Below are 26,302 nucleotides of genomic sequence, written 5' to 3'. Positions count from 1 at the left end.
TCTCCTGTTAATTGAGATAATGACCCAACTCCCAGAACTACTTCAGTTTGAAAGGGGCTTTGAGATACTGGGATGAAAGGTGCTGGGTTCAATACAAAGCACAGTGCGAGCTGTCCTGGGAATGGGAGGCCTGGCTCGGGGCCTTCCCCAGCCTGGGGTGCTGAGTCACTTCCTCCCTCCCAACCAGATGGCACCTCTGCAACCCAGAGACACTGAACTCTCAGCTGGGGTGGTTGAGGGGTCAGTGTGTGCAGGACGCAGGCGAGGCATGAACCTGAATTCACCACCAAAGGGCCCTAACCTGGGAGGAGAGTGGGGTGTGCCAGCCTTGAGGGTGGTGTGGATGCATTTATAGCTTTATGACTCTCCTCTGAACATGACTGGGAGAGGGAGACAGCTCAGTGAGGAACATCCTTTGGTTACACTTAAAAAACATGAACAAATCTGAAAAGGCTCCCCAAGGTCTCAGAGCACTTCTGAGGAGAGCAGCCTCTGGCTCTCTGCGTCCTTCCCAGTGGGCAGCCAGGCTGCACTCACTCGTCCTTTAAACCTGAGGCTCTCCTATGAGCTTCATAGCACCATGCTTTGTTCCACCAGGGGTATGACAGAAGCACTGACTCGGGCTTTGTCTTCAAGGAATTTCTTCTCCTGCTCAACTAATATCTCTTTAGCTCCTGGATGTATCCCTAGATGTTTCAGGGTGAAGAAAAAAAAGTGAGTGATGAACAAGGGAATGAAGTCTTCGGAATCATCAGAGGGAGACGTGAGAGCTATCAAGGAAAGGGTTTCTGTGTTGGCTTCTACTAATGGATTAGAAACACAAACTCCTCCAAGTAAGGCTCCTCTTGCTGGTCTTCAGTTGGCCTTCATGAGACAGAGTCCCCCAAACTAGGTGGCTAGGGTTCCCTTCACCTGGTGGCCCTCAAAGCTTCCCCCCTGGCCCGAGGGACTGGGATTCCATTCAGTATTCGGACATAGCATTCCTACATGTAGATAACGGGCCGCGCTCTGGGCCAGTCCTGTGCCATGGACAAACAAGTCATGATTCCTGCTTTAGAGTAAAAAAGAAACACACAGAGCTAACCGGCCAGAATGAAAGGGATGTGAGTTGACATAGGAGGTCCAGGTGATGTGCTGTGGGGGTCCGGAGAAGGAAGGACTGATCGGCTGAAAGCATATACTCACTTGTGCTTTGGAACAAAGACCTTCCCCTTTCCACTGCTTAGGCCTCCCCTCAATTCAAGGCCTGCTGTGTTATTCCTTAAACTACCCAGACCTAGCTGAGCTCAAATCAAGCTCTAAGCAGGTTCTTGCCCTGAGACCTTTCTCATGCCTGGAAACCTGAGAACGATGGGTGAAAACACCACCAGTAGCCAGTGGGTTATGAGTTCATAAACATGTCTTGGGTCAGCCTTGGCCCAGAGCAAGCATTTCAGGGGTGCTGGTCACCTCACACCTTCCTCTGGTGCTTTCTAATCCACACTGATTAGAAAGCAGTGAGAGCTTGGTGTGAACTGGGAAGAATTCTCCAAACGCAAGGGTGGTGAAAACCCAGAACCACAAGGCCAGGGAGGTTCTGTGAGGACTTAAACAGGAAGGCTTTAATGTTGCTTACTGGTTTGAGGTGGCTTGGGTGGCATCTGGTCGGAGCAGGGGATCCCTGCAATGATGTCTCAGGTTTCCTCTCAGTTGGGCAGATCTGAAGGCTGCAGGGAGGGCACAGAGCTGTGTAGGAGTGTGAGGAACCAATGAAGATGGGTTTGTTTTTCCTATTTTTCTGGGCTGGGGCTCACTCCTCCTGGCACTGGGCCTTCCTGGGGGCCCAGCTCCAGTTTGTTAGTTTTCACTGGAACAATTTCCTTTGAACTCAGCTTGAATTAGCATCACCATGGCAATGGATCTGAGTTTTCACAAGTCGACCTGGTCTTTACCCCTTACGCAATTAGTTCCAAGGAGAAACAGCAGAAGGAGGAAGAAGAGGGAAGACAAAAAGGGGAGAGCCGTCGTCGGAGAAAACAGAGAGGAAGGGAAAGGGGAGAAGGAGGAAGGAAAAGGAAAGAAAAAGTAAAGGAGTTGGGGAAAGGGGCTGAGAGGGGATGGGTGAGACATGAGGAGGAGGAGGCAGAAAAGGAGGAGGCGGGGAGATGTAGAGGAAAAAGGACGGAAGTCAGTAAATGAGGGAGGACCATCCTGACCCACCAGCTTAGCCAAGGTACAAGGCAAGCAGGGAACACAGTACCCACTGTTGTCGGAGGGGGGGCCCTTCTTGGCGTGATGTTCAGGTTCTTGGCGTCTTGAGCAAAGAATTGAACGAGACACCGAAGCAAAGTAGTGAAAAAGCAGTTTATTAGAAGAGATAGTACACTTCAAAGAAATAAAAGTGGGCCTGAGCAGTAGAGAATGGCTCAAGGGCCCATTATTAGAAGAGAAATTACACTCCAAACAGTTTGGAGCAGGCTGAGCAAAGGAAGCTCAACAGGTGGCCAAGGGCTCAAGGCCCAAGGTGACATTATTATAGAAAAAAGTTCACTCCAAAGAGTTTGGAGCGGGCCACGAGCAAAGGTAAGGCTGCAAATGCTCAAAGGGGTGACTGCCCAGGACTTGGAATTTTTATCTCTTTTTCTCTAGAATGGGCTGTTCCCCTCTGGGAGTGGGAACACTTGATTGGCACCTGTGATTGACAAGAGACTGTAATGGAGAGGGGAGGTCTTTTGAGCAGTACATTTTCTGGGACACGTAGGAATGCAGAGACCCAATGTCTGCCTCTAACTGCCTACCTTGTTTTCTCCCCTTGAGAGACATGATCCCCATAAAATCTCTATGGGAAGTTGAGGGACAGAAGGTCTTTTTTTCTGTATCTGCTTCCTGCTGGACAGGGGCTTAGAGGTGTCCCTGCCTATTGGGGGATTCACGGATCTCTCACCCTAGCTGATCTCAGATGAAAGGAAGAAGGCTTGAGATCTGCCTGGAAAACTGTGTTGGCTTCTTTTGTTGTGACTGGCAATCTTGCTGGGGTATCATCTGTATCCCCAAGAACCCTGAATGAGGAAAAATAGATTTTAATTAATAAACCTGTTAGCTCTTATGAAGCATGTGGCCATTCAACTGTCACTCAGGTGGTGTCAATTGTCCAGGAGCTTGGCCCAGAATGGGTTTGGAAAGAATCATTAGGCTTACTTGCCTGGAGAAATGTTAAAACCTATTTCATCTCTGGGAGGGAATTGTCTAAGAGTTAGGTCCGGAATAGCTTGGGGGATGTTGGGAAGTCACAGGCTTTTAAGTCTTATCTGAAGCCGGGGTAGGAAATTTCTATGAACAATCTATTGTGTAGGATTCAGAAACTGATTTACAAACAATCAAGAAGCAGGGAGATAGGAGAATTCTAGATTCAGGCTAGGAGCTATCTTTAACCTAGGATTCAGAAACTGATTAGAAGAGTAATCAAAGCCAGGAGCTAAGTAAGGAACTAAAACTAGGGAGGAGGAAACTTAAATTTTCTATACTTAATATTTCTATAGGAAAGAAAACTTAAGTTTTTCAAGGCCAGCCGAGTAGTGTGTTGGTTAACGTTGACTTGGGATGCCAGCTCTGAGCAGCAGGGCTCCGGTTCGGATCCCACATGAGGGCCAGTGACGCTGTGCCCTCTACAGCTAAGATGGTGAACAATAGCTCTACCTGGAGCTGGGCTGCCATGAGTCACTGGAGACAGCATAGGCTGCAGTGGGGCTGGCTGGCAGCGGGCATGAGCTTTTGTGAGCTGCTGTGAGCCGCCATAAGCGGCCGTCCAATGGCCACAAGCGACTGCCTCTCCTGGGAATAGCGCAATGATAATACCAACATGGGCCAGTGAAGCAACGTCCTCCACAACTAGACTGAAGAACAAAAGGACAGCAACTTGTCTGTTCCTCTCCCCCAATTCCCCAATAATAAAATCTTTAAAAAAAAAGGTTTTCAGTGTGGGGGGCGGAGCTACTCGCTTGGACCACAACACCACCATTGCCTTTACTTCCCCAGCCCTTCCCATGGCCCCACCTACCCAGGAAGCAAAAGAACTGAGCACCAGACATTTCACACATAGCCTGGGAGAAAACATGCACTGTTGCACTTTCTCAGAGGACACCCAGCAGCCCAACTCCACAAGTGGTCACCACCAGGCAGCAAGCCCACTTTCAGTGCCTTCCTTCTGCAGAGACCAGAATAAGGTGCACTAAGAATAAGGGTTTGGAGCCTGAGAACTGAGGAGGGGTCAAGAATCCCCTATTTACTTGCCTTATGACTTTGGACAAGCCACCAATCTTTGTAAGTTAGCAGTGGGAGGGCGGGGCAAGTGAAAGGACTGCCCTGCTTTTTGTGAGGTCACTGCTTGCCTATTTTTGGCTCTCACCTGTCCAGGAGCTTCAGGACCTGGCAGCGACTAGGTATCACAGGTATCATCCTTGAGTTCCCAAACACTAGCACATTGTCTAGCACACAATAGGCAAGCAATAAGTATTTTTCAAATAAATTAATAAATGAATGAACTATTGTTTTTTTTTAATGGGTGGTAACAGTTGAAGAAGGGGAATAGCAAGCCAGAATTTGCTCCAGAATTTGGTAGAATTGAGGATCTCTCTTCAAGACTCTGTCCCCACCTCTTCCAGAAAGCCACTCCTTCCTCCACCTCCTCAGATTCCTCACCCCTGGGACTCCTGCCATCATCTCCATCACCAGGCAGTGTAATCACTGATTTACTCATCTATTTTCCCAGCCCAGTTGAGCTTGACGAAAAGGGACAATGTCTTGTTCTTCAGCTCCTTGCATGCTCCAAGCACCGAGTTAAAGCTCTAAAACTGTTTGTGAATGCACAAAACTGAGTATTTGTGGAATGCCTGGACCATCACTCATTTGTGTCCATCGCAGGGCCAGGTGTTGGGCTTTCAGAGGCCAATAAAGGCAGTCCCTGTGGGAAACATGTGTAAACAGGACTGGCAATGCAGCATGCCAAGTGAAAAACGGAAGCCATGAGAAGATGGGGTCACAGGGGCAGGGAGAGGGGAACTTCCAAGAACCTGTCTGCTCAACAAAGAGCTGAGGAGTGAGCTGTTTCCTAGGCCTTTAGGGGCACAGAGCATTTGAAGAAATAGAAAAACAGCCTCTGTCTATTCTCAAAGGGAGTCAGAGGATGGGGGAAAACTCACAGGCAGGAGGGAAGTGGTGTGTTCTATCAAAGGCTATGTGGGACCTTCTAAATGACCTTGAAAAAAGGACCCAGGCTAGAATGTGTGTATTGTCTTAGGACCAAGAGTGGCCTGCAGGTGTGCCTACCTGTTCATGCTTTTGTGACTTCTTTCTGTGTCCCCTGGGTTGCACTAAGCCCCTCACCTAGCAGCATGAACGATGAACGACATGAGCCCTGTGGGTTCAGCCATGATCCACCACTTCTTAGCTGGCTGATGTGATGTTAGGTATTAGTGAGTTGACTAACTTCTCAAGATCTCTGATTCCTTATCTATAAAGTGAGGCTAATGATAGACCCAGCCTCATTTGGTTTTCATGAGAATTAAATCAGGCACTGTTTGGGAAGCACTCAACACAGTACCCAGTGTGCCCAGTGAGAGCTCAGTCAGCGTCGGTTTGTATCATCTGGCATTCCTTTTAAGTTGTTTTCCCCAAGTGTAAAATGGAAGTAAAATCCCTTGTTGGCACCTTCATTTCATCCACCCCTCTACCTCCAAATAAATGAACACCCTTTCTCTTAGGAAGATCTCTATCTAGGTGACATCATTACAGTTGACCCTTGAACAACACAGGTTTGAGTTATGTAGTTCCACATACACACAAGTTGTTTTCAATAAATACTGTAAATGTATTTTTTCACGATTTTCTTAATAACATTTTTCTTTATCTTATGGTTAGAATACATTATATAATACATATAAACAAAATATGTATGAATCGACTGTTTATGTTATCAGTCAGGTTTCTTGTCAACAGTAGGCTAATTAGTAGTTAAGTTTTTAAGGAGTCAAAAGTTAAATATGAATTTTCGACTGTGAGGAGGTCAGCACCCCAAATCTTGTAACATTCAAGGGTCAACTGTATTTCCATCTGTCTTAAGAATCTCCCTTCTTTTCCCTCTCTTTCCCCATTTCTCACTTTTGGCTTCTTTTGCATTTCTCCATTTGCTCTCAGAACCTCCCTCTCCAGCCCTCACCACTCCTCCTCCCTTCTCCTTTCCCAAGTCCTGCCTTGGGCCTCTCGGTCTCTCCCTCCCTCCCCCTCCTCCTCTGCTGCTCATTATAAAAAAGAAATCTTTCTAAATATGCCAAAAATGCACTCATCTCCCAAGGACCCCAGTTCAGCACAAAGGGCTGGTTCTTCTGGCTGTTCCGTGTGGCCTCCTTCTTGCCTACTGCCTTTGAATTGTAGCCTCATTCACATGACGAGAAGGGCTAACTAGGGATTTTCCCATGTGGCTGGGTGGGGAGGAGGCTGGGAGGGCCACGAATTGGATGAAGGATCCTGGAGACAAGCTTAGAATCTTCCCAAGGTTTGGTTTATCCTCAGAGGGGAAAAACAGACTTTTTACTTGGTAATGTTGACGAAAAACATCCAGCCTAAGAAAAACTTATAAGAGTTTATTTGAGCCAAACTGATGACAATTGCCGGGAAGCAGTCTCAACAGATTGAGAAAGTGCTCCAGAAAATGGCTGTTTTTCAACTTCTTTTATACATTAGAATCAAAGGAGGAAGGTTACATGAAATCCATTGGTTGTAGATTAAGCAGGTGGGAGAAAGCTAAGGGGGGGGGATATCTCTGGGATTGGATAAAAAGTCAAATGGAGAGACACACACTTCTTTTACATTAGTGCGAACAACATAATTAATAGCATTTTACAGCACATAGAGATAGTGTTTGGGGAACAAGATAACAATGAGGGACTTGGTAGTTTCCTACTATGATGTGGAGGGTTGTGCCCCCTCGGGGGGAGGGGTCCGGAAAAAGAGATTACTCTGATATTGCAAGGGTATGTTATCTTAGATGCAAAAAGATGACGGACAGGCTGAAGGTAAAGATTGACCTTTGTCATGGAAGCTACAGGCCAAGGATGTGACTTCCTTCCATGGCCCACCTTTGTTAGGAATTTTTATGTTCATGCCATCCTCTGTGGTTATTTTCAGTCTCCTGAGCTTGTCAGGTTTAACGCGTGGCCCCTTTTCCATCCACAGTACCATGAATAACTCCTTGAAACCTGAAGAATTTTATCAGAGTTGCAGGAAAGATTCAGGTTAGAAATCAGGAGGACTATGCAGACCAGGACAGCCACCATGTGGAATGTTCTGGTGAACATGAAGAGTTGGCCTTCTTCCTGGGGTGGGTTGGGAGCCCTTTGGCATAAAAGCTGAAAAGGGGCTCCATGATCCCTAGGAGACCCTCTGGGTAAGAGCACTCTGGGATTCTTCAGGGAGCATAGTTCTCCCTGTGCTCTGGGCCCCTCCCCAGCCCCCACCTCCACCCAATGCTCTCTGTCCAAGTTCCTGTTCCATAGGGACACTGATCTAGACAGTGAGCAGCTCCTCCCCTCCAAAGCCAGGATGACTTGCTCCTTCAGGAAAAAAACAAACAAACAAAAAACACATCTGACACATTCAGGACTAGGGAAAGGGAGACTAGGGCTGGAGAGGAGAACATCCAAGGCCTTTCAACCCCACAGGAATCCAGCCTCTCATAGAGGCTTGGGGACAAACACCACCTGCAGAGCTAGCGTGGGGCTCCTGTTGGCTCTGCCTCAGGCTGTGGCATTGCCCAGACTGAAGAGAAGTGGTGGGAGAAGGTCTTTACCTCAGCATTCCCAGTCCTCATGTCCCCCCTGATTTCTGAATTTCCCAATATCCTTCCTGCATTTTCCCTCAACAACCGCCCCTCCCTTCCCCACCCTACTCCACAGCAGCTGGGCTGCTGGAAGTTGATGGTGTTCCTGAGTTAATCAAAAACTCCTGTACTTTGCCCTTGAATCAAGGCCATCACTCCTTTGTCCCAGGGCAATGGGGTCAGCTTGCTCTTTTCTGGCTTGCATAATGTTAGGAGAGTAAAGGTGCAGGTGGGGGAAGGAGAAGGGAATTAAAGTTTATCAAGGGTCTCCTGCTATTATTAGGCACTGGGCTGGGTGCTCAGCAGACACGGACCTTACAACTGAGTCTCTGTTTTGCACTTGAGAAACTGAGGTGCAAAGCCTTAAAGAAACTTGCTCCAGATCTCGCAGATATGCAATGAAGGATGGAAAATTCCTCAAGGCTTCCAGTGGAATTTTGAGGAGGTTTCTAACCCATGGTTGAGTTAGAAAATTCCATGATTACGGAGTGTGGACAGAAAGCTGAGAATAGCTGTGATGTTCCAGCTTGTAAAGAAGAGGGAGGGTCTGTATACAGCCTGGGTTCATATGCCAAGGGGGCGGGGCAAGGAGACTTGAGAAGGCCCATGAAGTTAGATATTTCTTGGGACCCAGAGGCCGCCAAAACAGTCCTATGTATGGAATGGAGGGAGTTAAAGAGCACCCCAAACCCAGAACACCCCTCCAAGAGCCCTGGAGAATCCTTTTCTGGCCCTGAGGAGATCAGGACTTTGGGATACACTCCTGGAGAGGACAAAGACATATATCTCATCCCCACGTGGGCCAAGCAGGGCCTTAAAATGGGTGCCCAGCAAAGAAGGGGGCTTGGGAAGCACAGCTCGTCCCTGCCCCCTCCACACCTGTTCTCCTGGCCATGTAGTCACAGGACACCCTGTAGCACACTCAACTGGTTCCTCTCTCCCTCCTAGGCCCAAGTAAATGTCAGTTCTTTTTGCTTCCTTCCACTTTCTATTTCCCACTCGCACTCTCCTCTTTCTGCTGCCTGCCCCTCGCCCCCTTCCCTATCACCACCTGCTCTAAACAACAAATTCCTATCCTGACCAGGAAGCTTTGCTGGAACCTGGGAGGCCTGGTTTGGCTAACAGAGAAGAGGCAGTGACTGCAGATCCAAGAATAGGCCTGAAGAAATGAAGGAGGCAAAAAGAGGAGTCAGCAATGGGGACAGGTGAGTTCCTGGCAGGGGGAGGGGCCCCAGAACCCATGAGGTTTCTGGAGAGATGTGGGATGCAGGCATGGGAGAGTCAGGTCAGGATAGGGGTTACTCGGGTCCCGGCCCTGTCCTGCAGAGAGGGCACATGGTAGTAGGGCAGCTGGGGAGGCATCTACCAACACCAGCCAAGTCCCAGCTCAGCCCACCAGGGTGTCTAGTTTAGGCTGAATGGAAAAGCAGAGAAGAGGGCCTGAGCCAGAGGGAGACTGAAAAATCAGCAGCAGACAGCCAGCCCTGGACCTCACCAGACATGGCAGCCACTCTAATGCAGTGTGGTCACTCAGGGTCCATATCTTCTCCAGGGCTGTGTCTAAAAATAATCTGAAGCCCCAGCAGCAGGCTGGCTGGCCACCTTCCACCACCAGCCCAGGTTAATCCTTGCACAGCTGGCAGCTTCTTCCTGTTTCAGCACATCCAGTCACAGTTCCTAGCATCTCATCACACAGTGGCCTTCTTCTGCCTACCTTCGTCTTCCTCTTCCTCCTGGAGCACTGACTCTCCTGGCCCCAGTTTCCTCCACACAGGGTGGCTGTGTCTCTAGTCCTCCCAGAGAGTCTGGCAGTCTTACATCTCCGGATGGCCTGGAAGGGTGGCCTGTCCTCAACCCAGTCAACCCTAGAGAAACAGGCATAGTGGAGTGTTAGAATGGACAAACCTCAGCAGTCCTCCAGTTCAACTTCTTTACAAGGAGACAACTGAGGACCAGAGCACACAGGTGCTGAGGGCAACTCAGGATCACCTGATGAGTAGATCCAGAGTGCTCAGTGGCAAAGAGAAGGTGAGTGGCAGTCTCTGTCAGGGAAAGGGCAGAGAATGGGGAAGGACAGGGACATGGTTAGGCTCTCCTGGGTGACGGTAGGCCTGTCCTGTTGCCTGAAGGAACAGGTATTGCCTGAGGTTGGGTATGGGGTCCTGACTGGCTCAGGGTGGGTATCTGTAGGTGGTGAAAGTGAATCACACATTCTTTGTGCATTGCATGTCCACGCACAAGTGTGCTGAATCATTTGTGTGTTACCTTTTGTGTCTGGGGATATAGGCATTACATGTGTGTGACAGGACTTAGGGTACCAGCTTTGTGTGTATAAGTGGGCTCTATATCTTTAGGAACCATGCTTGAGGCTGTTCTCAGAATGTGCTGGCACACCTGTGTGCAAGGGACCGGTGAAGGGCTATCTATCTATAGAAACACAAATTCATTCTTCTCTGATAGTTGTGTAGAGATGGAGATACAGCAATGTGCTCCAAATCCCAGCAAACTCCAGTTCCTGAGTTTCCAGCTCTCCCAGCTAAACTGTGCACAGATGTGTAAGGCTTTGCTGCAGCCATAAACAGACCTTCCAGGACTTTGGAGGAAATGTAGAAACATTTTGGTGTCTGCTCTGGGCAGTAGGAAAGAGAGTGGGGTGGGGCTTGAGGATACAGCTTTAAAACAAAGGGACCTCAAGTCAAAGGAGAGCTGAACAGGCAAGACCATTTTCTAAAGGCCACCGTGGGGAGGGGGGCGGAGCATGTTCTGATGGCTTCCAGTTGTGAGGTCCTCAACATGGCCCAGCTATCACCTGGAAGAGTTGTCAGGAATGTTGGACTCCCAGAGCCCAGGCCTCTGCTGCTCCTCCTCTCTCCAGGCCCTTCTCCCTGAGGGTGCAGGATTCCTCAGAGGATACTGGGCAAGCGCTCCACTGCCTTTTGGGAGAACATACTAGCATACCTCCACACCCTCCCTACCAGAGCAGCATACCAGGGGATGTACCACACATACACATGCACTCCAGCCACCACTACTCCATCACCCACACACCGGACCACACACATGCACGTTACCACCACAGCCACACACACACACACACACACACACACACACACACACACACACACACACGTCCTATGCCAATATTTCAGAACCACAATCACAGATACCACACAAAGCTCCACAGCACACAGAATCTGATCCACATGCCCTGCCACAATGCACGGCCACCCTCATAAACAGAACAATCCTACACACCCTTCTCCAGCTCTTTACCAAATTATGTATACCTGGAAAATTTTTCCCCAACCCCATACACGGTTCCAGACCTTTCCAAGCCAAGCAATCGGTATAATACTATTCTTAGGCTCCTTGTCAAACCAAACTATTTAAAGGTTTAAGGGGATTTGGCCTGGGTTGGTTTAAGCCTTCCTCCCCCGGGGGATGAAATCTTCCACTCAACTATGCCCCTTCCTGGTCCTTCTCCAGGGGATACAAGTGGCTCTCTTCTCCCTGTTTGCTCTTGGTTCTCTGAGGTAGGAGAGATCTTGCCCATCCAGTAAACTTATGGAGCTATTACTCTGTGCTTGGCATGTGCTGCACAAGTGTGAGGCACATAGCTGGAAGAGATGCTTTCTCTACCCTTAGGAAGCTTACAGCTCAGCAGCAGGATGGGCACAGAATATACTAAAGCCACTAGACACCCTGCCAGGAAGGGAAATAAAGGCAAGGGTGGGCGAGGACACTGCCAGCCCCCAAAGCAGGTGAGTTTCCCAGAGAAGTAGCATGTGGGCGGGCCTTGACCAATGGGCAGCATTTACCTGTGCAGGTCGTGGGAGAGTGAAGCCAAAAGAATTTGGCTTCCTCCCCACTCCACAGACCTCTCTAGCACATCACCATGTTTTATTGTGTGCATAGCACTTATCTGAATTTACCTTCCTCATTTGAATATCTGTTTTTATCTATCTTCACCTCTATAATGTAAGCGTAATGAAAGCAAGTCTGCTGCACTTAGAACAGGGTTTGGTGCCCCTTAAATTGTGGAAGTAAGGAGGTAGAAAGGGAGGGAGAGAGCCTCACGTGCCAGAGTATGGGAACATAGAGGTCAGTCTTGCAGGAGGAAGATGGTGGTGGACCTTGAAAGCCAGGCTGAGGAAGGTGGACTGTAAACATCCCCTTAATGGGACTCATTAGGTATTTGAGAGGACACCAATGTGAAAAGACCATTGGGCCCCTGGGCCGGCTATGGAGAATGCAACATGCTTTTGACTATGGGGCATCTGGGTCTCAGATGTAGCCAACTGATATGTGAACTCTATGTAGTAACAGGATTCACATTTATGACCTTTAGCATTATAGGTTTCCTACTGTGTTTCCCTAAAAATAAGACCTAACTGGAAAATAATCCCTAGCATGATTTTCAGGGCGCTTGTAATAGAAGCCCTACCCCAAAATAAGCCCCAGTTAAGATTGTCAGCCAGACATGATTGTATTTGAATACATGTAGATTTTTGTACATGAATAAATGAATAAAATGCATCTTTTGGAGCAAAAATTAATATAAGACCCGGTCTTATTTTCCAGGAAACACAGCATAAACCTATTACGGCATGATAGCTTACATTATAGGGGTGGGGCAGACAAAAACAGATCATCAGATAAACAAGATAGACTCAGATAAGTCTTCTCTCCTTAGCTTCACCCTCAGACCAGCCAACAGGAACCATTCCTAGAAGAAGACACGTTATGATGAAAAGTCTTGTCTTTGAGAAAACACATTTATATGGAGCAGCTACATCAGTGCTTTTATCTAAAGAACACGAGTATAAGTACAGCATGCATGACGGGAAAGTGGCTTAAGTACTCCCCAGTCCTGGATGCCCCCTTCTCCCCTTTAGATTGTGGACCCAGCCACCGCTCAGCGTCTCTCTTTTACTAGAGAACAGCTCACTCAATTTTAGGGCAAAAGACGTAAGTGGGGCTGAGAGGGAATCCTTTTGTGAGTTACCTGCCCACTTTCCCCCAGCTGGCCAGGATGAATGCCATGGGGAGGTTTCACTTTAAATTTTCTCCCATTGGAGGGAAGTTTTCTTTCAGCAAACACCACCCAGGAAGGCGTGGAGGTGCATATAGGCACTCCATGGTCTCTTTAGCATGTTAGCCTGCTGTACTGTGTGTGCTGAGCTCCCTAAGACCCAGCCATCCCAGCTGGAGCCATCTGAAGACCCATCAGCCCTCTACCTCCCAGTCCTAGAGCTGAAAGCTCCAGGGCTTCATGGAGAGGCTGCACAGAGAGGCAGGGCTCCGGCCCTGAGCTGGAAGGAGGGAACATACATTCTGGTCTTGACTCCCAGGAATCCCCCTCTGGAGCAGAGCACCTTGAATCTCTGTTGGAGTCAGGTCAAGTCAGATGCCTTACTCCTGGAGGGAAGGGGCAGAACAGCAGAAGGGACCAGGCCCAGAGAGACAGAGTGGAGGGGAGGGGAATACGACCTCTGGACTCAGAGAAACAGAATTTCAGGCCCAGCTCTGCCACTGGCCAGCTCTGCTATCTTGGGCAGATCAGTTCTGCTTTCTGCACCACAATTTCCTCATCTATAAAATGGAGACAGTCGTCACCACTCTGCCTGCTTCAGAGAGATGTTATGGAGATCAAATGTCATGGGAGAAGAAAAGAGTTTGTGCTGCACATATGGGGGGAGTGAGGCCATTCCCTTCTCCCTAGGTCACAGGATGTGGCAGCAAGGGGGAATAGAAAGGTCCTGCACTCAGGATTAATTAGGAGGCTCTTATTTCTCAACAGCTGCTCAGGATCTCAGTCCCAGCTCCACCATTCACCAGCTAGGTAACCTCGAACCAGACATCTCAGCTCTCTGGGCCTTAGTTGCCTTATCTTTAAACTGGGCGAGGAGGAGCTGGTACTAAATGACTGCTAAGCTTTGCATTTGTTCCCTGGTCCCTCCATCCTCAGATTCCAGAATTCTTCTTCTGTCTTATCTTACTCTCAGCCAAGGGGATCCCGCAGAAGAGGGAACTGGGCTCCCAGTGAATGCATCAGCTGGCTGGCAACTAACTGAGAATGGCTGCAGATGGGGACAGAGGATGGGACTCACCAAGTGGCAGGGATAGCAAAGGACCCAAATTGAGTCTACAATCACTCCTTACACAGATGGGCAAGAGATTGAGGCTTGGGGTGCCAAAGTGGAGGCTCATTTGTAACCCTGGCTTTTTGTGCTACACAAAAATACTTTTTATTCAGTCTTTCATTTTCATTCATTCACCTGCTTCTGCAGCAAACATTTATAGAGCCACTATTACTTGCTAGGCACCATTCTGGGTTTGGGAACACAGAAGTGAGTTATATCACAACCTCATGCAGGACAGAAGGATATGTAAACAGATGGTTCCCACCCAGTGTGAGAAGTGCTGGGAGAGTAGCCCACACTGGGTGTTGTGGGGCACAGAAGAGGGCCTGCACCCAGCCAAGTGAGACAGCTTTCTCTTAGACATTGCAATCAGCTTGCTGAGATGATGGGAAAATACAGAAATTGCTTGGTGCCCAACATCTTAGGGGGTGGTGGAGGAAAAAATGCCTGAGAGAAAGGTTAGTGGGTAGGATAATTAATGTTTTGCAAAGGAGGAAAATATAAGTGTGTGTTGCTCAGCATGCAAACACCTCCACTAACAAACCAGCTCAGAGAAAACAAATGGAACCACAGGATTTTTTTCACAAAGATCTAGAAAAGAAAGAAAAAGACAACAGTCACAGATATACCTCCTATGATGACTGAAAGAACATTCCCTGCCAGGTAGGGAAACCAAGGTGCAGTGGCAGAGAAGGGCCTGCTGCAGCTCCTTCCTGAGGGAAGCCTGAACCAGCATACAAGCCCCACACCCAGGTCCTGACCCAGTTTGCCATTTCATTTCAATGCACTCATCTAAGTTACTGAGGCAAAGGGAGTTTCTGCACATACTGGTCAGTTGAGCATTTTAAGGAACAAGAGATTCTAATTCCACAGGGTACATTCAGTATGTGTTACTTCCAGACACCTGCCTCCTAACCCTGAGAGTCCCAACTACCTGGGGAAGGTTGCGTTGTCTACAGCTCATGTTCACAGCAGAAGGACCTGGTTAATAGGAGAAGATAAAAGAGTTATTTTTGTTTCTACTTATATGAACTGTAAATATGTGTTCAGAATCTTCAGGCCACAGGACGGGCCCAAATCAGCACTTTCTGAATTGATGCCAAAGTTTGATAGGACCTGCCAATTAGTGCTAAGACAACTCACCAGAATTAAGGTGCCTGCCTTGCTTCCCAGATGCAATTCCAGGTATATTGCCCCTGTGGGGGATGGTTCTAATGTTAGGCTCCCCTCTAGAACAGGTATGAGCCTCAAGAGACAGAAATTTAGAAAGGGTCCTTTTTCCATTGTTGTCTCCAGAATGCTGAAGAGTTGGGTCCTGATGGAAAATGTATCAGATTCTGCAGCACCAAGCTGCTGACCTTTAGCTCCCCTCTCTTTCTTGACTACACCTAGATCTATTCTAGAATCCAGGCAGGGGGAAATCTTCAGCTGTGCAGTGACCAGCTGGAGTATCACATAGCAAGAGAAGTCTGAGCCACTTGCCCTTCACTGGAAAAGGATTGGGCCTGGGTTTTGCCAACCAGCTTGAGCAAGGGTGACCCCATTTTGTGTGCCCTGGGAAAATGCAAAGCCAGCAGTCCCCCACCTCTCCTGTGGGGAGAGGGTACAGGGCTTGTCAATGTGTCTGCCTCTGGCAGGGACTGGCAATGTTTGCGGCTCCGGCTCTGGGACCTATGGTCAGCCTGAGGTCTTCTTCCACTAGAGCTTCCTACTGCCCCCTTGGCCATCAGAGATCGCCACACGGGGCTGCTGCTCTCCTGTTCTTGCTTCCCCCTGCATTTGCACCCTCCTTGTGGATGTTTACATTTCTACTTGCACACACGATAGGCCGATCTTTGGCCAGCCAGCTCTTTTTCCACTGTAGACCCCGCAGGGGCTCCTCCACATTCTGTACAGTGGGCAGAACTCTCTAAAAGTCAACATGGACCTGGACTAGAGTCCCAGCTTTGCCAGATACTAACTATTTGGTCTTGAGAACTTTTAAAATTTTCCCTCTATAATAAAATAACAAAAATATTTATTTCATAGATTTATTGTATTAAATGAGTCTTAAAAAAAGCATCCTGTTGATGTTAGCTCCTTTCTTCTTCGGTCTTAAGATCCTAGGAAACAGGCTCTAAGCGATTTATATGCCCTTATTGGGGTGCTCTGTGGGGAGAGTCAAGGAAGCAGGATTGGGTAGAAAGAGAAGTTGGACTTTGATGCAGTGGCAACCAAGGCCTCAGCCAACCCCATGGGAGTTCTGGAGTGGCCCTGCAGAGATGTCCCACACTGAGGCGAGGGGGCCAGTCCTTGTACCCCACATCGACCTGTCACTGGATGCACGCTATCCCCCCACCTCAGGAGGGGGCATGACTTTGGGCAATGCAGCTCTCTCCAGCTGAGGGCAATTCTGCAGGGACAGCACAGTGAGCTTTCCCAGCCAACCTCTGGGCAGCTGGGCAGTGAGCGTCTCCAGCGTGAACAGGGTTCTGTGCTATGCACCCCAGCACCTACTACTGCAATCTCTCACCTCTCTCCTACCCCAAACCTAATACCAGTTTCCAAGAAATGAGTTAAATTCACTCTACACATGCTCTTCAGCTTACGACGGGGTTATGTCCTGATAAACCCATTGGGTGTTGAAAAAATCACACGTTGAAAATGCATTTAATACATCTCACCTACTAAACATCATTGCTTAGCCTAGCCTACCTTAAATGTGCTCAGAACACTTACATGAGCCTACAATTGGGCAATTATCTTGAGTTTCATCTCAACAGTAATTGCCTTCCTCTTCTCACCTGAAGCAGGAGACACAGATTTGTAGACATAATGGGATGTGAAAACACAATATCCAAACAATACTGGCAGCACAGTACACCGTAGAGTATTGGTGTTCACACTCGTGATCCAGTGGCTGACTGGGACTGCCGCTCACTGCCACTGCCCAGCATCATGAAAGAGTATCATACTCCATATCAATAGGACAGGAAAAGAGCAAAATTCAAAATTCAAAGTAAAGTTTCTACTGAACTCGTATCGCTTTTGCACCATCGCCAAGTCAAAACTTTGTAAGTTAAACCATCATGAGTCGGGTACTGACTGTAGTCGAGAGGCCGTCTGAAAATGAGAAACCTGCCATTGCTATTAGGGCCCAGACTCTTACTTAGCTGTGTGGCAGGGGTTGCAGGGAGCATAAATGCCACAATAAAAACTGTGCAGTGTTCTGAATCCTGCAGCACTGTTATTACATGGTATAAATGCAGTTGCTCCTAATACCAGTCATTCTTTCTTATGCCCCATAAGTTCACTCCTCCCTATCAGGTTGTGTGTCCTTTGTGAGGTGAAAAAAATGGGTCACCATAGCCATGGCCCACCCAAAGCCTGGTGAAAAAGCTGCTGCTTACAGGGCTGGAAGGGGCTTGAGTGTGCAGGCAGCAGGTGTCTAAGCCCTTGGACGCTATCTTTTGAGGGGCGATGGGCTCAGGCCTAGTTTTCCAAGAGGTGGAAGAACAGTGTTGGGGTACCCAGACAGGAGATGGCAGGTGCAGTGCACTACAGTGCCTCCTTTGTTGCTTAACCATGTCCTGGTGGTGAAGCAGGTGGCCCTCATGGCCCGCTCCTTACCACCAACCCTGCTCCTAACCCTTAGGAAGTCTCAGCTGCTACATTCATCCATCATTAGCCTTCCTGCCAGGCAGTGATATGTGCCCTGAAGCATTTTTTAAATTAGCAGGGCTGCCTCTACCCACACTGTGTTTATCCAGCCTTCCACAGAAACCAGTCATATTTTCTCCTTCAAGCCCAGTTTTGGGCATCATTTCTGGGTGTTTCGAAGCCTGGTTATATTGATTTTCTTTTCAACTGATTTTGCTGGACTCTGCCTAGACTATTTCACCCAAATTAATTTTTTTTTCATCTCACCCCCCTTTTCTCTAAGTCTTTTTGATGGGAAGGAGAGGAAGAGCCTGCAAAGGAAATTGAATTTCCAATATCAGTGCTCTCTATGGCTGAGGAACTTGTTAAAGGTACAGAACTGGCATTCCACTAAGGTTCCCATACTGGTTCTTTGTACAACTGTAAATGTTGGCCTCTGAGGGTCCTAGGTGACTTGGAAGTCTGCACACCAGCATCTTGTAGCCTGCCTAAGCCACCCATTTGCTTCAGCTGCAGGTCTGAAATAGAGAAAGGAAGCCTGAATTCTGGCAAGACTGCTCTAGCCAGCAGCAGCAGCAACCCCTGAGAACTTGTTAAAATGCAAATTCTCATGTTCCACTTCAAACCTGCTGAAACACAGCTCTGGTTGTGGGGACCTCACCATCTGCAATTTAACAGGTCTTCTGGTTGACTCTGAGGCACACTAAAGAGAGCTTGCAGGCATTCTCCTTCATTCAGCCTTCAGGAGAGCATGACTGGCCTTGACCCTTCCTCAGAACAGGCCAGCCGCTAGCCTCACTGCCGCCAGGTCTAGAGAGGAAAAGTCGGTGTGGCATTCAAGTAGAGTGTCCAAGGCTCCTGGTTAAGGGGTAAGGAGGGAGTCCAGAAGGACCCCAGGCGGGAGGTTCTGGAATGCAGCCCAAAGTTCATAGGGACCTAGAGGCCCAGGCCACTCCACAGACCGCAAGGCAAAGGGGTAGTGCTTCTACTGTATGTAGCACCATCCACCTCAGAGTCAGCCTCCTATAAACAAACGCTTCATTTCCCAAGAAAAAAATCAAAGCCCTGGAAAGTTAAGTCACATGCCAAAAGTCTCTCAGAAAATTAATAGCTGAACTTAGACTCAGGCAGAAGGGAATTGATCTGAATAAAAAGTCCCAGCTTCTGGGGTTACAGAAGTTTGTTGATTCATTTAGTCATTCGACAAAAAACCCCTATAGACTGCCAGACACTGTCACGTGTTTATCTACACCACGCCAGTGTGGTAGGGGTGATTGTTTCCTTTTTCTGATGGAGGCTTCCAAAGGTGAAGACACTCTCCCAAGGTCACAGCTTGCAAGCAAGTAGCAGAGTCAGGGTTTGAATCCAGGTGGCCAGCTATAAGCCCAGAGTTCGACCCACAGCTGATTTCTCATGGCCAGTGTCAACAGCTCCTCTTGTCCTTGGGAAAGCCCATGGACAGATATGTCCCCAACAATTCCCCCAGGGACACACCCCAGCTCTGCTCCCAGCACCAGCCAAGAATATGCAGAAAGGGCGGAGAATCAAGTGGTGGGGTGGGAGGGGTGGGATTTTGGCCGTGTCCTTACTCTTCACTAGGCTGAGGGCCTGCCTCAGGACTCCTGCCCTCTCCTCAGACCTAGAGTCCCTCCCACCTCCAGTTAAGCACAGCCTCCTTATTTCCAGACACCATGTCTCCTTTATTTATGTTTTTTTTTTCTTTGCTTCTGCAGTTCTCCCTAGATGAATGGCCCCCTTTCCCTGGATTTACAGCATCCTCCTGCAGCGGGGTTGATGTCACTCTATGAGAGTTACAGCTGCCTTCAACTGTGACTGCTGCATTCCAATGTACTGCCTGGCCTCCAGCAGCCCAGCAGGACTTCTCTCCAGCAGGGAGGAGAGGCCCTGCTTCCTGGCCTGCGACTGGGGTAGGGATTGGAAAACTTCAGCGTCCTCCTTATGCCTGGAGACAGCTGGCCCAGCTCTGACTAGGAAGGATCCCGAGCAACAGGAACAAGAAGAATTGAGGCAAAAGGGAATATTAAGAATGGGGACAATGGGGAGCTGGGTGAGGCTGTATGGGTGCACAAAGATCTCTCAGCTTTCCTTCTCCCTCATGCACCCCTGTGAAAACCAAAGTTCTGAATGGGAGGACCCAGGGCAGAGGAAGGTGGAGGCATTCACAGACCGCCCGCCCGTCGTTCTCTAGTTAAATCCAGATGTGGTCAGTAGGCGGGGAAGGGAGGGAGGGGCGCTGGAGGCAGGCCTAGAGGGAGGAGGGGAGCTGGGAAAGCACAACTCCCAGTAGGAGCACCAGAGACGCCCTGGAATCATTTCTGGATTTCAGTGTCCTCTGATTAGGGCCTAAAACTCTCACCCCAAATTGGCCTCCATTGTCTCTAGTTAATAAATATGAGGTGGTGTTGCCAACGGCTCAAGCACCTATGGGGAAACTGCTACCATTTGTATTAGGTACCTCTCTTACTATGCAGCCAAGGCTTCCAGTTATGTGGGTTTTCCCCTCTGCCCAGCACCTCTGCTACAGGCCCAACTGTGGAGGCAAATGCCTGGCCCTGAACAAGAGACAGAGGTGTAGCATGGGTTCCAGGGCATTGAACACAGTAATTCATCTAATTATCACATCAACCAGATGAGATAGGAGTTATTAATCCATTTTACTGACGAAGAACTGAGGCTCTAAATTTTAAAGGTTCAGTCATTTGTGCAACGTCACATAGCTCTTGTAGAAACTGGCAGAGCTCATTCAGACTTAAGGTTGTCTGACTCCACTGTCCATGTTATACTACCATTTTGGAGCAATGGCATTTGATCATCTTTAAGCAAGCCAGAAGTTTCAGGGAGGCTGACTGATACCATAAAATGGCCAAAGACCTAGAAATCTGAAGTTGGCTCAAAGTTGCCCCACAATCATGCTGAAGACAGACTCCTAGTGGCAAGACCTTGGCCATGCATGCACAATGTCCCAGCCAGCTTCACCCTCCTCCATGCCTTCCTGGGAGGTGGGAGTCATCTTCCCAATAGCTGTAGAGAGAGAGGCCAGCACTGTCCAGAAGGGCACATGGTGTAGATTCTCCTAGAGGCTATTGACCCTGGACAAGAGAAGGTCCTGTCCCTGCCTTACCCCATTTTCCTGTTGCCTCATGCTTCCCAGGAACAGGAAGTCCATGGTCAGGTCCAAAAGCACAGCTGGGAGAGGGAGCCAAGGTCTGCAGCAGCATGGACACCTCCCTTGGCCAGCTCCTCTGTGGAACCCACTATAGAGTGAACACCTGGCCCTAGGCAAGAGACCATGGCTGGGGTGGAGCCCCTGGGCTGTGTGAGTGCAGAAGGCCCTGGAGAGCATGAGTACTCAGACTGTGGGGTCAGGTGGCTTGAGTATGGCCCTAGTTCTGCCACACTAGCTGTGTGTGACCTTGGACAGAATACTGTGCCTCTCTGTAAAGTGGGGAAGTCAGAGTTCCTATCTCCTGGAGTACAAGTGGCTATTAAGTAAGATGCTGTATGCAAAGCATTTGGGCCAGAGCCTGCTATGTAGTGAGTGCTCAAGAAATGTTAGCTATTATTGCTTTAGATTTTATTTCCCATGTGACTACCAATTCCAGCCTCAATCTCCTCATGCTCATCATGGGTAGAAAGGTCCTTTTGGATAACAATATTGTTACCCATGTCTCCCCAAGCCTCTTTTTTCCAGAGACCTAAGAGACCATAGAGATATTAATTAGGAAAGCCTCAGGACAGGCCCAGGCAGTGAGGGAGTCTAGTTGACGTTAATTGGTACTATCAGATCTTTGCCCAGTCAGGATGGAGCAGTGCAGGCTAAAACAGTGTCTCTGCCCTTAGGGTTTACAATCTGCCCAAGACTGCACCCCAGAGCAATAGACAGGCAGCTCCTCCCCTTCTTCACTCTCACAGGGCCCAGCATGTGAGGAGGGCAGGAGCAATGCAGGGAAGTGGGATAGATGGGGCTACCATCTCCTATGAGAGGGTCAGGACCATATTCTCAGGCTAACCAACACTCTTTGAATGCAACTATAATGCAGGCACTTCATGCATACCAGTGCCAAGGACTGTGAGAGATGCCACTCTCCAATAGTGGCTTTCAACTAATTTGATGTGCCCAAGGAGCCTGTTTGAAATGCATAGTCCCAAGCAATACCCTTAGTGGTTGAGGTCCAGGGACTGATATTTTTAACAAGTACCCAGAAGATTAGTGAGGCTGGTTTGTAGGATCACATTTTGAAGAACACTTGTCTGATGTTTGTATGTCCAATATTATGTACTTAATGCAAAGCCAGGCACACCGTGGATATACAGTAAATGCTGATTGATGGAGTGAGTGAGTGAACAGAATAGAAAGACTACAAATGTTCTGTAGTGTTTGAACAAAAGATCTCCTTCCTCTAGGAATTCCCTCCCTCAGGGAAGAGGTGGGCCTTCATCACCAGTTCAATCCTTGTATGGTTGGGACCAGACTTGAACACTGAAATTGCAAGTTGCTCTCAAGTTCTAAGGGAAGTTCTAGTCACACAGGGGAAACCCCACAGAGCCCCTCTTCCAACTCAAATCTATCCAGAGAGGTGAGGGATCCCTCAGGATTCTATTTCCAGAAAAATGCAATTACATACAAAGGTTTCCCTACAATTTCTAGAGTTCCGGACCTTGAAGCTATCCAAGGATAAGGATACCCTGCTGGGGTGTTCTTTCATCTGTGAGTCAGTGTTCATAGCAGGGAACTGGACAAAAAGGAGGGGAGAATCAGGAGGAAGGTCTGAGCAGAAGGGCAGCAAGCGTTCTGCCCTCTGAGGCAAAAAGCCAAAGTTTGGGGCTTTGATTATTTTTTCTCCCTTCTCTGTTCTCTGGGAGAGCTAAGGGGCAAGTGGACAGCAGGATCAAAGCTGGGGGCCTGAGGGACATGGAGCAGGAAGTAGCTGAGGTGTCCCAAGAGTGTCACAAAGTGAGACTGCACACTCACTCCAAGGCCCAGATGACAGGGAAAGTAACAAAGAAAGGGGGGGGGAAAGAAGTTTTATTAAATTACAGTTGGTGCAGGCACCTTGTTAAGTGTGTATCACATCCCATTAGTTAGTTCTCGTTGTAACCCACTGCAGTAGGAATTAATATCCCCTTTTCAGATGTGAGGGAGTAGAGACTCACTGGATGAGGGGAAGGACATCATGGACCAAATTTCACACAGCCAGTAAATAGCAGAGCCAAGATTTTAAAACCAGGCCTAACAAACACCAAAGCCAAGATCCCCTCTAATCTATGGGACTGAAATGGGCTCAATCTCTACAAACTCGCTACCTCCCAAAGAACAGTTTCTGCTCTCTGTCTTCCTCTGTTGCTACCAAAAGCCCTTTAATAGGATTCCTCTCACTATTCACAGTAAATGAAGAGTTTCTGAATGGGCAGTGAGGATCAGATCCCTTCCCCTCTGCCCTCACCTTGATGGCCTGGACCACATCCCTCTACCCCCACTCCACCCAAGGTCTTGGGTTTGAAAGCTGCTCTGGTCTCCTCTGACTTGTTCAACCTCAGGGCAACTATAAGCACAGAGAGGGACTTTCAGGTCCCCAGCTTCCAGGAGGAAGCAAAAATTTATTTTAAAAAATTAAGTGCTAGTCTCTGTGTAGATGACATAGATACTGGGACATTTAGGGAACAGTAGGCAGAGCTGGAAGCCCAAGGCCTTGGGGTTATACTTGGCCTCTAGGTCTAGCCCCACTACTTACTATCTGGTGTGACCTTGGGCAAGTACATTCACTTCTTGAGCTCCAATTTCCTCACCTATTAAATAAGTAATAATACCAGCCTCCCAGAGATATTATAAGAATTAAGTAAGAAAATGTCAGGCTGGCCAAGTGGCTCAGTTAGTTAAGAGCTCGCTCAAGAGTGTGAGCTCTGAGCAACAGCAGTTCGGTGTCCGGCCGAGCTGCCAACAGGTGGCAGGATGGCTCAGCTAAAAAAAATAGTGTTAGGGGCCAGCCGAGTGGCGCGTTGATTAACAGTTGGCTTGGGACGCCAGCTCTGAGCAGCAGGGCCCTACCTAGTTCAGATCTCACATGAGGGCCAGTGACGCTGTGCCCTCTACAGCTAAGATGGTGAACAACAGCTCGACCTGGAGCTGGGCTGCCTTGAGTCGCCAGCTACGGTGTAGCTGCAGTAAAGCTGCAGTGGGCTGCCATAAGCTACCATGAGTGGCTGGCAGCCTGCGTGAAAGACAGGCAGCAGTGTGAGCTGCCAAGAGCTGCTGTGAGCAGCTGTCCAGTGGCTGGTGACTGATCTGCCTCACCTGGGAAGAGCGCAATGATAATACCAACATGGTCCAGTGAAGTGACGTCCTCCACAACTAGGCTGAAGAACAAAAGGACAGCAACTTGTCTGTTCCCCTCCCCTGATTCCCCACTAAAAAAATTCTTTAAAAAAAAAAAAGAAAAAGAAAATATCAACTATACTTTATAAAACTAAGGAGGAATTTGCTTACCCAGGGTCATGCAGCTAATTAGTTCAAGACTCAAAACTTTAACACATGTCTCCTGGGTCCCAGTCTCTGAATCTTTACACAAGGCCTTCAATTATCTTAAATGGTATCTGGTCAATAATTTGGGATTAATGAGTGCATAGACCTTTTTATCTTGCCATAACAGGATACTTCAGTACTTTAGTGCTTCATTTTTTTGGGAAAAAAATATGTTTAATTGAAAATATAGAGATTAATATAAGAAGCACCCATATAGTCACCATAAAAGAGGGTGTGTGTAATTAAGAGAATGAATCCAAAGTTCTCAAGCTCACAGTAAGCAAGTCACTGGATTCTCACCACTTCATTTTTAATAAGTGGGGAATTTAGGGGAAATAATTTGAAATTCCAAATAGGAAACATATAAAATGAAAATAATTATTTTAAAAGCTGGGAGTTGGCTGAATCATCTTCTTTTCTCACCTGTTAAATGGAAATCTTGGTAGTAACCTACCTCAAAGCATTGTTCAGGATTTGATGAGAATTCATGAAAAGTCTCTGGCCTTCCTCAGAAGAATATTAGCACATATAAATGATTCCTATTATTGATCACTCTTCTGATTTGCATAGGGACACTATATGCAGATCTGAGAAACTATCCACACTGAGGAAAAGGTGGAAAACTTAAATTCAAATAAAAAAGATTGTGTTGAACATTAGAAAGAACTTTCTAATTGAAAGCTGGCTAAGATCCTGTACTTGCACAGTAGTAATTAAGTCCCCTCAGGACATTATGGGGTGCTTTCCCTTCACAAACATTAAAAGAGAGATGAAACACTCTGTCTTAGGGGCTGTGGCCCTGGCTGAAGGCATGAATTAAAGCTTATGCCCGGGATGGAGGGTGACGGGGGAGGGAGTATCAACCTTTGCTAAAATCATTGTTATTATTCATATTATATTGACTCATATTAGAATCATATTCATGTCTCTTTTTAAATCTTTTCTACAAGACCATATAGGAGAAAAATAATAATGAATGATTAGAGGAAGCTATCAACTGTTTATACCATGGCACGCTCTATAACTATTTAAGAATGACGTGATTATGTCAATGTATGGAAATACATGTATGAAAAAATGTTGAAAAAAAGCAGAACAGGAAACATAGAGCATGCAGTGATAACTTCATAAAAGCCACAAAGCTCAGAGGATAATTTAGAATAAATATTAATCAGGTTTTACTTTCTCTCATGTAGCCTAAGGCCATTATGTGCATTGAAAAAATATATATACAGAAGGTGCAAAAAAATGTATACATGCTTTAAGAAAGGAAAACTATTAAAATTGTAACAATCAATACAGGTCAATAACAAAAGATGAATACAAGTCATGTTTGACCTCTGCAATTATAAGAGGTGCTCAAAGTGGTTACCATCAGCTTCCAGAAACTTCTGATTATGGCATACTACTGCTTGAGCAACGTTGACCAAAATGTCCACTTGTATACATTTTTTTGGCACCCCCAGTATGTAATGGAATGAAGCACAGAGGATTTTTAGGGCAGCGAAACTACCCTGCATGATGCTATAATGGTAGGTACATGTTATTATACATTTGTTCAAATCCATAGAATATACACCACCAAGTGTGAGCCCTAATTTAAACTATGGACTCTGGGTGATAACGATGTGTCAGTTAGGTTCATTGATTGTAACAATGCACACTCTGGTGGGGGATGTTCGTAGTGGGGGAGGCTGTGCATGTATGGAGACAAGGAATATGTGGGAACATTATACCTGCTATTCAATTTTGCTGTGAACCTAAAATTGCTCTAAAAAATAAAATCTATGAAAAAATTTTAAAGCTCTGTTGGAATTATAACCACAAATGCCATATATATATATATATATATATATATATATATATATAATACTATATTATAAATATATATGTAATCATATTGTTTTTCCCATCAATAAACATGGTATATCTTTCTCTTTGTTCAGGAAAATAAAATAAATCTTTAAAAAAAAAAAAAGCATGACAGTCGTGCCGACCAAGTGGCGCGTTGATTAAGAGCTGGTTTTGGTGGCCAGAGGGCCCCGGTTCGGATCCCACATATGAGGGCCAGTGACACTGCCCTCTACAGCTAAGATGCTGAACAACAGCTCAACCTGGAGATGGGCT

General features: G+C 47.4%; 1 long non-coding RNA gene across 1 annotated transcript; it reads left to right on the top strand.

The window, feature by feature from the left end:
• Window positions 1-8,009: 8,009 nt before the first annotated feature.
• On the top strand, window positions 8,010-19,710 carry LOC109393899 (uncharacterized). Its single transcript, XR_002126346.1, has 3 exons — window positions 8,010-8,397; window positions 8,937-9,057; window positions 19,368-19,710. It is a non-coding gene; the product is annotated as an uncharacterized LOC109393899 (long non-coding RNA).
• Window positions 19,711-26,302: the final 6,592 nt, after the last annotated feature.

The sequence above is a fragment of the Hipposideros armiger genome, unplaced genomic scaffold (genome assembly GCF_001890085.2).
Source record: "Hipposideros armiger isolate ML-2016 unplaced genomic scaffold, ASM189008v1 scaffold_396, whole genome shotgun sequence".
NCBI classification, from domain to species: domain Eukaryota; kingdom Metazoa; phylum Chordata; class Mammalia; order Chiroptera; family Hipposideridae; genus Hipposideros; species Hipposideros armiger.
Note: the sequence above shows the minus strand (reverse complement) of the source record. Positions and strands in the feature narration are given on the sequence as shown.